A 10,391-nucleotide genomic window follows, 5' to 3' on the forward strand; every position below is an offset into this window, starting at 1 on the left:
GGGTTGAAATGAAATTCAGCCTTTTATTCTACATGCAAATTACTTTGATTAGTTTCTCATGGATGTAAGTGGGCATTGCCTTTATTCAAATGTAAGTATTTTGTAAACCCTTACAATCAACTGCCTGACAGAAAATTACTTTGAGAATGTATTAACCTTTATGTATAATTTTCAGTCAACCAGCTGTACTGTCAATTTAAAGACCGGGAGTTCTTCCAAGGAGCACAAGGACAAACTGAACACTTTAAATCCAACTTCCTGGTTTTCTTATTAGTGAGATGGAGATTCTGATTTGGTTGCATACACTTTGTTCATCTTTATTGCACCAGAGGCAGGAAAATAAAAAGTACAGTTAGCATTCATGGTGTTGGAAGAAACTAAGGAAAAGGAAAAGGCATGATCATGTTCAGTTTAACTGTAGGGAAACAAATCCACAAAGCTGTTCGTAATGTCTCAGTGTAACAGTTGTCTGTAGGTGTAACTTCTTGCCTTCAAATCAGCTTCTGGGCCTAAAAAGAAACAAACTTTCTTTTTTCCTTTCATTTTCTCTTTTTTTCTCTTTCCTTTCCTTTTTTTAAAGTGGGAGTCTAAGGAGGCAGAAAAAGGAGAATTTGTGTCTGTAAGCAGATTTTTGTTTTAAGATTGGAGTTGGGAGAACATTTAGCAATTAAAATTAAGAAATGTATTCTAATCTCTGTTTTGAAGGATGATAGCTAGTTAGGGAGAAGCTGATGAAATAGAATATTGGGGGTTTGTTTGTTTATTGAGCAAGGACGTAAATATAGAAGGGCCAACTTCTTAGTTGTATATTCAGCTAAAGCCCAATTTATACTAGTCCATCCAAATGGAAAATTCAGTAATTGTTTTCTTTTTTTAAAGACTTTTCTTAACTTTGTTGTGGATATTTGCCAAAAGTTGTGATGTAGTTAACAGTAACACTTAAGTACTTATGAGAGTCTAATTTAACAAGCATAGTCCTGGAATTGCAACCAGTTTCCAAGCCACGTGAAAATGGATTCTTTAAGTGGTCTTGCTTTGTCCATGCTTGAATGCCTCTGGACAACTGTAGGTCTGTTTATCAGAACTGTGCTGCCTCAAGATGTTTAGAAAGTTTAAGAAGATTCTGAGCCAGAGGATCGCTTTAGATCTGTACCAGTGCCCCAGAATTTCACAACCAACATGTCTGGGTCAGCCTAACATGGTTTATACCAGTTAGACCACGAGCAAAGAGAGAAATTCTACACACAACCAGAGCTCTTCCAGCATCCTTCTCTTTACTTTCCACTTTCATCACTGTTTTCTAGAAACCAGCAGAACAACAGAAGAACTGGTTTGATGGGAGTCATCATAGTCAGCCCTCTTTCTGCAGGTTTCACATTCTTGAAAGACATCGGGCCAACCGTATTCACTGTCCTACACCATTTTATATGAGGGACTTGAGCAGCCATGGATTTAGGCATCCACGGAGGCTCCTGGAACAAATCCTCTGCAGATACTGAGGGACCGCTGTGTGTTTTCATGTATTTTTCTTCATTTCCCAGCTATCTAAATATTAAACCAATCATTATTCCATTGGCTATTCCAGTAGCCTGCTTAGGAGAAGAAGGGTAGGGAGAAACATGCATTTGAGTTCAGTTTTGATTCTGTAAAGCTTACTTCTCTAAACATAATGTACAGTTGAACTCAAATGGGATTTAGTGATTGTTGGAAAAAGACAGGAAAACTTGTAGAAGAAACATGGTGGCATTTTTTCCGCTGCATGGCTGGTAAACACTTAGATGCAGCATTGTCTTCATACCTTGGTCTCGGCTTATGATATGTGGTAAGTTATAGTGGCAGTAGTGACCTCACATACGAGCTGTCCAACATTATTAATAAAACCTTGGAGTGTATTTCAACTTGTGAAAACCACTGCTGTATCTTTATGTTGATCAGATTTTCTGTAAAACTAATGCTAGGGATGAGCATTGTAGAAACTGTAAAGGAAATTTTTGGAGAATTTTGCCCCAAAAGCTTTCAAATACACAAGTTTCTTAAATATTAGTAGCAACTGGTAAATCAAGCAAGAAGAAACAGGAACATAAGGAAATGTTCTGTATCCTGTTCCCGAGTCTTCGAAAATTCCCAGACATCTTATTTTCAGAGCTACTAGGTGAAGGCACTTGAATCCAAGTGTTACCCTAATACCCTATCCTAAACCAAACTATTTTAAATGATTATTGTTACTTGTAAGTAATTACTGTAAGTTGGAAGTAGGCCCCAGAATAAAACAAATCTCTCATTCTATGTATTAATATAGCTCTAGATCAGGTTAATAGAGGAAATTCACATGACCACTCAATTCTAAAGACCCACTGAGAAGTCACCACCCCACCCTGCCTGCCAGCTCCTTAGCAGGTTTTTGCAGTTTATTAAATTACCTGGACACAATTATTTTAGGAATAGAAGGTATACTCATGACCAATTATGAAAGAATAGCTAAAAGGCACGCATTGGTGAAGAAGACAGGAGGGCTGGAAAAACCTTGACACTAAATGTTGGAGATAATTTGTGTGGGTCCCCGTGGTTGAGGCCCCATGAGCCACTTCCAAACCTGTCTCCAACTGGTCACAGGGGCCTTGGGGCCACTTAATATTATTTAAGGAATGTCCTTTGTGTTAGTGTGTATGAGCAGGAATATTTACGTATATTGATGTATATAAATGTATTTATGGAACCACTTGGAGTGGTGGGAATTAACAACTTGCTCAGGTACGAGGGGGAGGAATTAGTGCACAAGTTCTCAGCTGACTCTGTTTAGATTGAGAAATAGCATTTTGGCCATAGGTTATGATTCTTAGGAAGTTTACATGACTGCACTCAACATCTAACGAGAAAAGGTGGGGAAAACAGGAAAATGTAGGGGAAAGATTCACATTTGTAATCATTACCCACAAGATTGGCAGTGGGCTTAGTGGCAAAAACAGGCTAGTTTGAAGATTTGGTGAGTACAGGCTGTTTTATGCAGGATGTTAATATCAAATTGCTGTAAGATTTATCCCTAAATATGACAAGAGCTTAAATCACTGATTAATATAGAAAATATCTTTTAAGAGTTTGTTTTTTTTTTTGTCAATGCTAAGTCAGCATTTCTCCATGACTGTTGCTTCTCTTATAATTGGGCAAAAGGACCAACCATTAGACGTAGAATTTTGGACATGCAAAATTTCAAAATCCAACACACTGTTCAGTGAAATGCAGGTGCTGATAACATTTAGACTATCATCTATTTCTTCTCGAATTACTGGCTTGAACAAATGTGCACCTTTACACGGTATTAATTGACTTAGAGCTGTTCTGGCAAATCTTCTGGAGGAACAAAACTAACGCTAAGTAGAGTTCAGAGTACAGAAAACTCTTCCCCAAGTTGTTTGGCTTCCATACCTGAACTCTCAGAGGAATTTTTTTCATGGCATCTCCCCAAGAGGTAGAAAATACTACACAATGTTGAACAGGAAACCAGAAGAGACAACAGAGCTCAGAAAATTACGAGGGAGGGCTGCTTCCAAGTCTTTATTACTGCTTGTCTTGGAAGCACTGTCCCCTTAAATCATGCTCCAGCTTTCCTCTTTCTCTATTAAAGCAATAACCTCCATTCTGCTTACACTCCTAGGAATTATCCAATATAATTTTTTGTTTGTTGGTTTTATGGTTCCTGCCATTCCCTCCTACATCCCTCCCCCATCACAGAAATTGACAGTAACTGGGAATTCAGAGGGCTAGGGGTATAAAATGCACAGAAGAGGATTTGCTTTGGCATGTGTGGGTTCCTGAAACTTGTGAGTTGACACGGGTTTGGGGAGCACAGTGGAAATTACATGGACTTCTTGTAAGTAATAAGAGGAACACTTCCAAATATTGGTTCTGCTTTGTAGGGGCAGTACATTACCAGCCCACACCAAGTGTTTTTCTAGCAGAGCTGTCCCCAGAGGGCACAGTTAACGCCTGCCCACTTAGTTTGCAATTCCCAGTGTAGACAGCTCTCTGACTTCCTCAGGGAGGCATCCCCTAGCCCTGTCTCCTTTCTGCAGAGGGTACTGTAATGTGAGCACCCAGCTACTTTCAGACCAGGCTACTTTTGATGATAATGATGAAGTCATTTAAAGGGGCTTCCGGAAGTCCATGGCCGTGCTTACTTCACTCCCAGACCTCTCATCACTGAGATTTTTTTTGTCGAGAAAAATCATGTTTAAAAGGATCCATTGTAATACTAACTACTGTTTATTGGAACGCTTATGAAGTATTGGGCATGACATGAAATGTTTCACATGAGGAAGTTACTATCCCAATTTTTGAGCCAAGGCAAATGAAACTTAGGTTAAATAATTTGCACAAAGTTAAACAGTAAATAACAGAGCTGAGCATCAGACTTGGGTCTGTCTTAATACAAAGGATGTACCCTCAACCACTATAGTTCCTCTGCCTCCTACGTGTGTCAAGATACCAGTAACGACCCAGATAAAAAATTAAAATACTACTCCAATATCCTTACTGCAGATGTAGAAGGCTTGGGGTTGTTCTGCTTTGGCACATGCAAAGACCCAAAAGGAAGTGCTGTCATTCTCTGTTTTCCAAAAAAAGAAAAAGGCAGATAGGAAAATATGTTATAATCATGCAGCTAAACCAGCAGCTGCTAAAGCAAGCCAAGGCAAGTTTTGAGACGAGTACAGCCTGAGAATTTTGGAGCACTCAGTGAATAGAATCTCTTTTATAATTTGTTTGTTTGTTTGCTCATCTCCAATCCCCAGTTCTCCTTCTATCACCATTAAAATATTTTTTCCGCTGAAACCCTAGATTAGGTAACTGGCATGTCTGGGTAATCCCAAATGCTTAATAAATGATGACACGAGAATTTATTTGGAATTACCTCAGAATCCTCTCAAGTTCAAGTCACCTCTGTCAGCGCGTCTTCTTCCCTTAAGCATTTTCCATTTATTTCATGTTTTTATCACCCCCATGGTGACTTTTAATTTACGAACATCGTATATGGAGAAAAAGTGGGATTTGTTTTGGCTTTTTTTTTTTTTTTTGCTTATGTTAAAAATGACTTGCATTTCTTTAAAAATAAATTTTATTAATAAAAAGCTTTTGGAGTAAAAGCAGTTACCATTCCACCAAGTCCTGACAGGTCAGGATTCTTGTTAAACTTCCTATGAGCATCTCTGAGAAGAGTCACCAAAAATTCTTGGCAGCATTTAGAGAAAAATAAATAAGTGCATTAGTGAGTATTATCTTGCTTCTCCTGAATGTGAGATTTTTCAGCTGTCTGCTGGTCTCCTGCAGGGACTACACCTCCCAATTGATAACATGTTGATAAAGCGAGGGCTACAGACCAAAGTACTTCTAGAAAGACATTCACAAACACATATAAATAAATGTATTCTCCCTCTGACTCTTCCTTTAAATGTAAAAAAAAAAAGCTCAGTTTTCCCAATTTTGCTTCAATGTAAAGAATTCCCCTTAGCTGCCTTTTGTTGGATTATTGGTTCACATGACTGTACTGGGTTTTTTAAAGTAAAGTTTTATTTTTTATTGAAGTGTGGTTGATTTACAATGTTAGTTTCAGGTGTACAGCAAAGTGATTCAGTTTTACAGATACACGTATATATGTATATATGTTTTCAGATTCTTTTTCATCATAGCTTATTACAAGAAATTGAATATAGTTCCCTGTGCTATATAGTAGGTCCTTGTTTATCTATTTTATATGTAGTAATGTGTACCTGTTAATCCCAAACTCCTAATTTATTCCTACCCCCTCCCACCACACCTTTCCACTTTGAATGTACTAGTTTTTAATCTGAGGTGCCGAGCCACTCAGCCCCAGCTTGGAGGGAAGTTAATGCATGTTACACTCAGGGAGGGCACCTTTCAAATTCTAACCTGAGGCTGACTGTAGATCATTTGTTTCTGTGCTCATGTAACAATGATTACGCAGATGGATCATCGGAGACTCCATCCAGGGAGAGAGAGAATTTAGCCGCTGTGCCAGTGACAACAGGATTTTGATGAGGAGATTGCTAGACTTTTCAATTATATGTCTAATTTTTAAAAAAAAAAATTCTAAATATGTAACCCCACAAAATTTGTGTTGCTAAGAAGCTGTTTAATTTGTAATAAAGACTATATGGCTAATTACACAAGGTTTCAATCTGGAACAAGTGATATTAGTTGTCTGAAAATTAGTGCCGAATAGCCAACGCACAGATAATATATCAAAGTAAAAAACTTCTGCTTCAGAGCGTCAATTTGTCTAATGAATTCAAGAGTTAGGGTCTTAGAGGTTATACTGATTTTACCTCTGGATGGTTTATGTAGAGAACAGGACTTCCATTCACCAGTTGTCAGTCCTCAGTTTACCCGAATGCTGTCCCAGTGTATCCTGCACAGCCACTCAAGACGGCATCCTGACCACAGCCCCCTGATCGCAGGTGGAAAAGGGGTTGGGCGAGTCTTGGAGGGAGGAGTGGATGCAGATACCATCAGACTCTGGCCCTGCAATGTGCACTGATGGAATGCTTACCAGTGGCTGCTCCTTGGAGCCCCTACCCTTTCATAGACCCTGAGACCACTCCTGTCTATATAGCTCGTAAACCTCATTCTCAACCATGATCCTTTTGGATCACCCTTTGGCCACCCCAGGAGGAACGCTGAGAAGCTACTGTCCTGTTTTTAATTCATGGTGGTTGAGCAGCTTATTATGTCCATCTATTCAAATACATGTATTGAGTACTTGCTGTTTATTAGGCACAAAGATAAGACAAAGTCCCCGATCTCCAGGTAGTAGAATCCAGTAGGATGGTAGGAAGATTAAGACATGTACACAAACAGCATATAATCCAAGGCAAAATGTATTGTGAGTCCGTGGAATATAGACTGTAACAGGAGCAGGTGTTGCAGAAAGAGGATGAGTCCAGCCTTCAATATATTGTGTCTGAGGCACCTGTCCATCTCAGTGCATGGGCTTAGAATCATGGGGGTTGTATTTTGCTGGAGGTAAGGATTTGGAGGTTATGTGGTACCAGTGGAATTTAAAGATGAGTTTGGATGAGGTCACTCAGGGAGAGTGTGGAGAAGAACAGAGACTTCTTTAAAACATGCTCTCCATAGGTCAATAAGCTACTCATCTTTCAAGATCTCTTGAAGGTAAGATGGTATGTGAAGGGTGTGTGTCAAGAGGGGACATCACTGGTTCAGGGAACTGCAGGCTGCTCAGTACGGCTTGAGAACAGGGTACACGAGGACAGATGAGGCAGAAAGATCATCAGGGCTATGTTTGCCAGGCCAAGGGATTTGACCTTTATTTCTGCAGAAGATGGGTTACACCGAAGAATTTCAAGCAGGTGACTGATGTGATCAGAACTGCATTTTGGAAAAATGTCACTATGGCACATTGAAGACAAACCAGGGGTGAGTGAGAATGAAGACAGAGAAAACAGTTAGGAAGCACCTGGTTAGGTACCAGTTGGGATGAAACCAGTTTTGAAGCAACAGTCCAGATAACAGAGAGTGGGTGACTCAACGCTGGCTTTTGTGGTAGTCAGGGAAGGGATATGCCATTTCCAAGGGGAGAAATTCTATTTACAACCATAACATTAAGGTGGGTCCTGTTAAACAAAAGCCTCTTTAGATCTGCACCACTCTGACCAGTTTGGATACGCAGAGGGAGACTGGAGCTGCTCTTTGGCAGGGGGTTAGAGAGAGCTGAATTTGCTGTGCATGATGGGGCAAAGAGAATTCAGAATTCCCAGGAATGAGTTAGGAGGATAATAATGAGTATGAATCATGAGAGGAGCAGTGGAAGGACTGACAAACCAACAAGAAAATGCAAACTATTTTATGGGGTAAAATAGCCAGTGGGGAAAAAATTCTCAGTAACTAAATTCTGTGAAGTATGTGCTTTCATAGTCTCTGCTCTGTCTGTTCTGGCCTCTCCACACCTGCACAGAGTTCACAGTTTGTCGGCATTACTTCATCCCTAGATCATTACAATGGCCCCCTAACTGGTCTTCGTGCCACCAGCCTGGGCCTCACTGAGTCCATCCTTCTGTCTGATACACAAGCCATAATTTTGTAAAGCCAATATAGATAAACATCATGTCACTTCTTGTCTGGAAATCCTTGGATGCTCCCCACGACTTTCATAATGAAGTCCACATTCCTTAGCTTAACGCTAAGTGGTTCAGGATGGACTACTTTGACTCTCGGCCCATTCCTGACTTTTCCTTCAGACAGAGAAAATTGCATGGACTTTCTGAAATGCATCTTACTAATGCATGCCTCTGTGGTTCAGAGAGGCATATAATTTGACTGAGAGAAAACTGGTCAACGTGACAATTTGGTGGAAACCTAATTTCCAGTTTCGGTGCACCACAGTGATGGTGCCCTCACATCTCTTGTCTATCTGGGAGATGGCTTCTCAGCGGTGACTTTTTTCAGTCAATCATTTCTTCTGAGGGCTTTTTGGAAAAGTTAAGTTAGAATAACTCAAAGGGGTAAGTTGGAACAAACTAAATATCCAGCAATAGAGAACTAATCAAAATAACCTGAATATCCAATTATTGAAATTGCTTAAATAAAATACGGTGAGTTATGTAATGGTATGTATGCCTATCTTCCCCTTTACATAGGAAACATAGTTATATGTGTGTTTAAATATGCATTAAGAAGGATCTAGAAGGTCATCAGTAGTCTTGTGTGGCTGGTTTTTGAGGGACTCTTTATGTTTTCTATCTGTATCTTCTGATTTTTCTTAATGATTACATACCAGTTTTGTAAAAAGGAAAGACCACACAGAAACTATATACTAGTACTGTTCTTAATCCACCCAAAATTATCAATACTAGAAAAAAGAATTATTAATAAAAATATTAACTCTTTAGCAAATTCTTGTTTTTATAGAACTACCTTAACCCTATGATTTTCTACCACTTTCTATAATACACTGTTTTCTCAAAATTAAATGACTCCCCTCATTCTCCACCCCTATCACGTGATTCCTTTTATAACGTGGCATCTTCTCTGTTCTTTTGAAAGTCCAAAGCAAGTGTCACCTTCTCTGAGAAGCTTTTCTTGACCCCTTATCTGCTTTTGGTCGAGGGTCTATAGTAAACTGTGGTCAAATCTGTCCGACACCTATTTTTGGACAGCCTGCAGACCAAGAAGAGTTTTTACATTTTTCTAGTGGTTGGAAAAACCCAAAAGAAAAAAATTAATAACACATGAAAATTACATGAAACTTACATTTTAGTGTCCATAAATAAGGTTGCATTAGAACCCAGGCATGCTAATTCACTTAGGTGTTGTCTGTGGCTGTTTTCGCCCTACAGTGGCAGAGTTGAATAGTCGTGATAGAGACCAAATAGCCCACAAAGTCTAAAATATTTAAATTTTTTATATGGTCATTTGAATATCTCTGGCTCTTTACAGGAAAAGTTTGCTAACACCAGCTTTAAGTGATTGGGTTTCCTCAGTGCCCACAGAGGACCCTACACCTGCCTCTGACTCAGTTCTTCCCCCACATTCTGGAAGGAATGGTTTTCTTGGGATCCCCACTGCTCTGAGGTGGAGGCCACTTTATAATTCAACTTGGTCTCCCCAGCATGGAGCAGAGCGCCTCATACTCAGGAGGCACTTGATAGACAGATGATGCGTGAAGAAACGGTGTCAGCTCCCACCCCTGGAAAGTGAGTGGCTGGAAGGCAGGCATTTTATCTCCTCTGTTCACTGTCCTTTGTTCACTGCACATCTTTAGAATCTAGAAGAGTGTCTGGAACACGGAAGGCACTCAGAAAAATAGTTGTGGAAGCTCAGTGCAGCAGTCTTGGTACCGTTTTCTGAGTTTTGTAATTCTTAAGTGAATTCTTTGACATCTGCTATTTGACGATTGGGGGAGATAAAACCCCACCCTCCAGACCTCAGGGAAGCAAAGAAAAGACAGTCTGACCTTGTCATGAGAGGAAGTGGTTAAGAGGTCTTTTCAAGGACATAACGACCTCCCACAGGCTTCAGTGCCTCTCAGTATGGGCACCGCAGTCTGTCCTTCCCTCTTCCTCTCACTCGCTTAGAGTAGCTATGTCAGGGCAGGTATTAAATCATGATCCTGCTGACACCGAGTTATTGAATCCTTGTGGCAGCAGGGCTCACAGCACAGACTGAGACTCAGCACCCTGGCCCTGGTTCAATCAGGATGAGGTGTACTTTAGGAGATTAATGTGCAGATATAAATCATGGTCTAAACACTTCATCTGGTCTTGGACAACCTCTCTACCAGTGAGTGGAACCCTCTTGATAGACAATGGACTGACTTGTTTCCATATCAGCTCTGTGAGTTTGTAGGAAAGACGGACTGA

The sequence above is a fragment of the Camelus bactrianus genome, chromosome 7 (assembly GCF_048773025.1).
Source record: "Camelus bactrianus isolate YW-2024 breed Bactrian camel chromosome 7, ASM4877302v1, whole genome shotgun sequence".
Lineage (NCBI taxonomy): Eukaryota > Metazoa > Chordata > Mammalia > Artiodactyla > Camelidae > Camelus > Camelus bactrianus.